Source organism: Sceloporus undulatus, chromosome 1 (genome assembly GCF_019175285.1).
Source record: "Sceloporus undulatus isolate JIND9_A2432 ecotype Alabama chromosome 1, SceUnd_v1.1, whole genome shotgun sequence".
Taxonomy (NCBI): Eukaryota; Metazoa; Chordata; class Lepidosauria; order Squamata; family Phrynosomatidae; genus Sceloporus; species Sceloporus undulatus.
In genome coordinates this window covers 1137288-1142937 of record NC_056522.1, presented here as the reverse complement: position 1 = coordinate 1142937, position 5650 = coordinate 1137288, and positions in this window count along the sequence as shown.

The window sequence follows — 5650 nt, the reverse complement described above, 5'->3', positions numbered from 1 at the left end:
TGCTGGCTGACTGTTGGAGAGGTGCAAGGCAATGTAATGGAGTGCCTTCTGGAAGGACATGCCTGGCTGCTGCCTGGACCAGGGGCACTGCACTCTGCATCCCATTGTATTGTAAATAGCCTGTTGTGTTATTATTTTTAAAAAACAGTTCAAATACACTAAATTATTGAAGAAGCAAAATAATAATTGAGGGCATGAAGTGTCATTAGTGAATATAGCTCTAACAGCTGATAAAATTGGTTATCACATTGTATGTATATGCCTGTTTTCTCAAACTTTCCCTTAACATAGCCCTAGCAATTTTAAATCCTTTGTAAAAGGTTCTCACAAAAATGTTTTGTTTTAACCTTTTACACATCCAGTCACTGTTCATTCACAGGCAGATGCACATCTGTGCATTCACAGAGCTGTTCATATGCACACCTGGCGGCAATGAGCAAATGTTGCTCCTTTTATCATGAGAGCTTGCACTGCCATCCCAAAGGCCCTCTGCGTATTCATGGGGAGCATTCCAGCGTTTTCCTGGGTCTTTCCATGCTCTCTTTGTTCTTTAGTTGATGTGTCTGGAAACACCATCCCTGTCAGAATCAGCTAACATCAAGCAGGCAGTTGTGGCAGTTTCTCCAAAACAGCCCAGACCAGAGACAAGAAGGGAATTACATGTGTTTTCGCCACTCTTAATGCTCTGAATGCTTGTGTAATGATGTGGCTCATTCTTGGTCACTTGTGATCGCTAAACTACAAGAAAACGTGGTACAGTGGACTTGTATCACTCCCTTCTGTGCTTTGTTTTCACTGTAATGGGCCAAGGATAGGTAGGGAGTGCATTTTGAGCAGCTGTAACGTACATCTGCAGATCTTGTAGCACCTTTAGTCTAACTAAAAGAAAGAATTTGGCAGCATGAGCTTTCATAGACTTCAGTCTCCTTCCTCAGATGCAAGATATATAGGTCTCTCTTGACTGGGACTTTCTCCTTTGCACGCCCTATAGAAACATTCTGGACTTCCTATGGATGCAGGTCTGTTGCTTGCATAGCTCCCATTGTTACCTGAGGCAGTATTTCTCAGATGGTCTGATGTGTCAGGGACTAGGACTGTATTTGTGCCCATGTCTTGCTCTGGAATTGGGTGTAGACCCAGCAGCCTCATTGAATTTTCTTTGAGTGCCAGACACTGACACACCTTACTGCTATGGCATAAGCTTTATTGATGGCAAATGATGCAGCAGAATGGTATACAGCAGAGAACAATCCCAGCCCTTTCATTCCTAGGATCTAGCACTCCACACAGCCAATGACAGGATTGCCCCCTCCCCACAAATTCTGGTCCCAGACATGTCCTGTCATCTGGCAGTCAAATCCAGTAGCTCTTGTGGGACATAGAGGACACTTACATTGGGGTGCACTCCCTACCAGACCAAGGCAAATGGAAGTTGGATTCACAAGAGTTGCACTGTACAGAAGAAGACAAAGAGAAATCAGTGTGCAACTATGACCCATTGCCCTCTAATAGCAATGAGTACTCACAGGCAGATTAGCGACAGAGAAAAGCCAACTCTTATTTCCATTCTCAGCCCTTGTACCTTTTCCCAGTATCAAACTGCAAAGTAAATGCAGCACGTGTCTAGCAAGGTCACTAATTCAAATGAATCCTTTCATGCCTCTGGGCAGCTGGTAGTTTGCCATGAGGCTAACAAGGACTCCAAAACCCATCTGCCACCTGCAAAGGCCTGGCTCACCAACCCCCCACTTATATAACTCTTTCTTTCCTGGAAACTCTGCAGACTAGCAGCCAAGGTCTCACAGACTGGTACCAGTCCAAAGGCCACCGTTTTGGGTAGCACTGGGCTAGAGCACAGACCTGTGGCATATCCACCTGTCTCATCTGGATTTTTCTGCATCACAAGGATATCCATAGCATTTCATGAAGGCAAGCTGGTGGCTCTGTGGGCCCAGGTGACTCACAGAAGAAGCCTTCATCTGGCTGGGGTGGGGGGAGAACATACTACTTTTTGTGTACTTGAGAAGATTGAGAAGTGATATGATGACAGTTATCTTTAAATAACTGAAGGGCTGTCAGGTGGAAGATGGATCTGTTTTTATACAGATGACCATCTGTCAGGGATGCTTTAGTAGGACACCTTGGAGACACATGGCTCTTTCAGTCCCTTCCAATGTTATGATTCTTAGGTGTGTGTGGGAAGGGGGGGAAGCATGCTGCAGACTGGAAGTGTCCCACAGAGTAGCTTGTGCTGTTGTCATTGTACTTGAGCTGTGTCTTCCTAGCTTTATTCTCCTACCACGGAATGCTTTTAGTAGGTCTCTTTGTGTTGTTGATTTTGCTCCTAGAAGTCTTTGATGTCATGCAGACTGGCACCTGCCCTACTTAAGTCCCAGTGTGGTATACCTGATGCCTTGTGCTGAGCATTGTTTAGTCATAGCATTCTGTAAGGAAATGGAGTGCAGCTCCTGTTTCTGTATTTAGCTTGGCTGCTGTAACCAACCAAATGCTGCAGGGAGCAGGTGGGAGCTAATGATCCAGTCTATCAGCAGTATCCTTGTTTAATAGAATGGCAAAACAGGAGCTTTTGGAATCAGGATGAAATGAAAAGCCCTTTGAAGCTTTAATTGTGCTCTGCTTTCCATGATGACCTGTTGCATGGTGACTGCTGGAGATGCAAGGCTGCCTTGACCTTCCTTCTTCAGGGAACAAGGTGTGAGCTGTGGATCCCTTCCTGGATAGAAGGAGGACCCAATTGGAGCAAACTTTGGGCTGGGGCCAGCAGACCTCAGTGAGTGCAGCCACTCCTCCTCTGGCCCTTGCTGGCTGTTTCCCTTCCCAGGCTTTTGCCGCTGTCCCATTGCTGCCCTCATCACCCCTTTATCTCTGTGTCTGTTGCATGGAAGTGGCTGTTCTGACACGGGTCATCCTCTCTTGCCTGGATTTCAGAGATTTCAGCCCTCTGGAAACTGGCTCAGATCTAGACAATGACAGTTGGGCCTTCTAGACCAGTAACCTTTTGACCCTGACCGGCACCCCTGGTTCTGCTGGGTTCCAGTCTGTCCTAGACCTGTGTGAAGATGCTGCCTACGGTTGAACTTGGCATCTCATGCAGATGCCTGGATACTTGGCAGTGGCTCCTCCTGGGAGCTCTTTGCAGCGGCTCAAGATGCTGTCCCTTTCCCTCACCTTTCCACCAGTGGCTGTCCTGAGAGATGGGGGATCAGAGGGGTGACACAAAGTACTGTATCTTGGAAAACCTGCTTTGGATTGAGGTTTTAATGGAAGGATTGGGTGCAAATCTGAAGTCACAAGGAAATTTTCTTCCAGGCCAGATGGGCTACTATCCCAGACTGGCTGCTTTGGCTGTTTTATTCTTTCTCTGGTAGATGTGGCTTGGCTCAGTTGCTGGAACCGCAAGCTCAGCGTGGGCTTGCTTTCACCCTGACCCTTCAACTCAATGCCTTGTGGGGTTGGAAGAGCCTCCTTTGGGTTGGGAAGAGCGGGTTCAGAAGATTTATTGCAGTGAATCATTCAGACTTTTGAGGGGACCTGGGCTGTCCTTGTTTAGGAAGATGCCCAGGAGCGTCTCTCTGGGTTTTGAGAACATGTTTGTTCTTCCAGGATGAGACGCAGCTAGCAGTGGGCTTTTATACTGGCTTGTAGAAATTTGTGCCTGGCGGCCTTGGGAAAAAGAGACAAGCTGGCTCAGGCACGTGTTCAGGTTCAGGTGTGCTTGCTGGACTCCCAGGAGCCCTTGCCTGAGCCAAAGTGGTCCTCGGTGTGCCTGCCTCCTGCCTGCCTCCGGTTGGGCTAACAAAGTCCATTTGCTGGAAGCCTTCTGAAGAAGCAGAAAACCCAAGTCTGGGATTCTTGAGATCTTTTGGTTGGCTGGAGAGGGTACTCCTTGCAGAATGGATTTGGATAGGAAGGAAGCACTCTGAGCAGGCCCTTGCCATTTCTGGGTTTCTCAGGGATTGTTCTTGTAGTTCAGTAGTTCTCAACCTTCCTAATGCTGTGATCCACAGGTTGAGAACCACTGCACTAGAGTATTATAGAGCTTGTTCCCACTAGGGGATACCCCGCGTTCTGAATCGATTTCAATAGGCAGCGTGCCCATTAGGATTCGGTTTAAACCTAGAACGGTTCTAGAGCAACCCGGAATCGTTCCCACTAGAAATCGAATCCAGAAGCGGGTTAAAATTTAAATTCGCGTTTTCCTCATTTAACGCGTGTTAAAAAAACACTAGGGTCCTACCTAGTGTTTTTCCCTTGATTCGAGTTAGGAACCGGATTATTTAGATGAGAACGATATCGTTTCAATCGGGCTAGAAGGATGGGAGGAGCTGACTGAGATGGGGGCTGTCCTTGGGGGAGTTGCCCTTTCTGTCCCCATCCGTCGTGGCTGTCGCCATTTTTGCTTCCCTCACCCCTTTGTTCGCTGTGGTCTTTCAATAAGAGATAAGGATTATTTTTATTTTTTATTTTAATGGTTTACAGGCGCTTAATCTCTTCAGTGCTTTAAGCGCCTGAAGTCTCGGCTGCTCAAGCGCCTGCATCTGCAAAGGACTACAAGGCTTCTCCCGGTGGATTGCAACCTTCCCTCTGTGTGGGGAGAGCCCATTTCTAACGGAGGAGAGGCAAGAAGGGAAGGCTAAGAGGCATTACCTGCCCGCTTGGGCTCTGATCTCGCCCAGGCAGGGAAGGGAAGGCTCCTCACGAGGAGGCATCTGATCTCGCCCAACTCTCAGATTCTAAGGTCTATCCACCTAGCCTCTGTTTTAGCTTGGAACTAGGGTCCCCTTTCTCTGCCTCCTTCTGCCATGCAGGAACTCCCTAATCAAAGGGCTCAAGCAGAGGCTGGGTGGGCATGTGTCATTGGGGATGCTTTGACAGAGAGTTCCTGTGTGGCAGAAGGGGGGGGTTGGACTAGAAGGCTCTTCCTGGGGTCCCTTCCAACTCTCAGATTCTAAGGTCCTGGAAAACCTATCCCATAGTTCCTCTGGAGAGAGCTTTGGTTTCTTACTAAATTCGCATTGCCAGCAGCCTCCTTCTCATTGATCTCTGTGGGCTCTCTGAAGGCATTCTGCCTGGCTGTCTGAGGAGACATGAAGCAGGGATGCTGCCCTGGAAAACCTATCCCATAGTTCCTCTGGAAAGAGCTTTGGTTTCTTACTAAATTCGGAGGGAAAATGTATATAATAAGGCAGACAGCGCTTATGATTCTCTTTCTAGGGTTGGAGGAGAAGGCAGATTCCGTTTGAGAAAGAGAGGAAGAAATGCTCTATCCCCCCCCCCCCCAATTGATCAGAGCCCTTCCCTGCCTGGGCGAGATCAGAGCCCAAGCGGGCAGGGAATGCCTCTTAGCTTTCCCTTCTTGCCTCTCCTCCGTTAGAAATGGGCTCTCCCCACACAGAGGGAAGGTTGCAATCCACCGGGAGAAGCCTTGTAGTCCTTTGCAGATGCAGGCGCTTGAGCAGCCGAGACTTCAGGCGCTTAAAGCGCTGAAGAAATTAAGCGCCTGTAAACCATTAAAATAAAAAATAAAAATAATCCTTATCTCTTATTGAAAATTCGCTTTGCCACAAGCTTTCCCCCTTCATCTATGGGCTCTGTCAAGGGATTCTCCCTGGCTGTCTTGGTGTGAGAC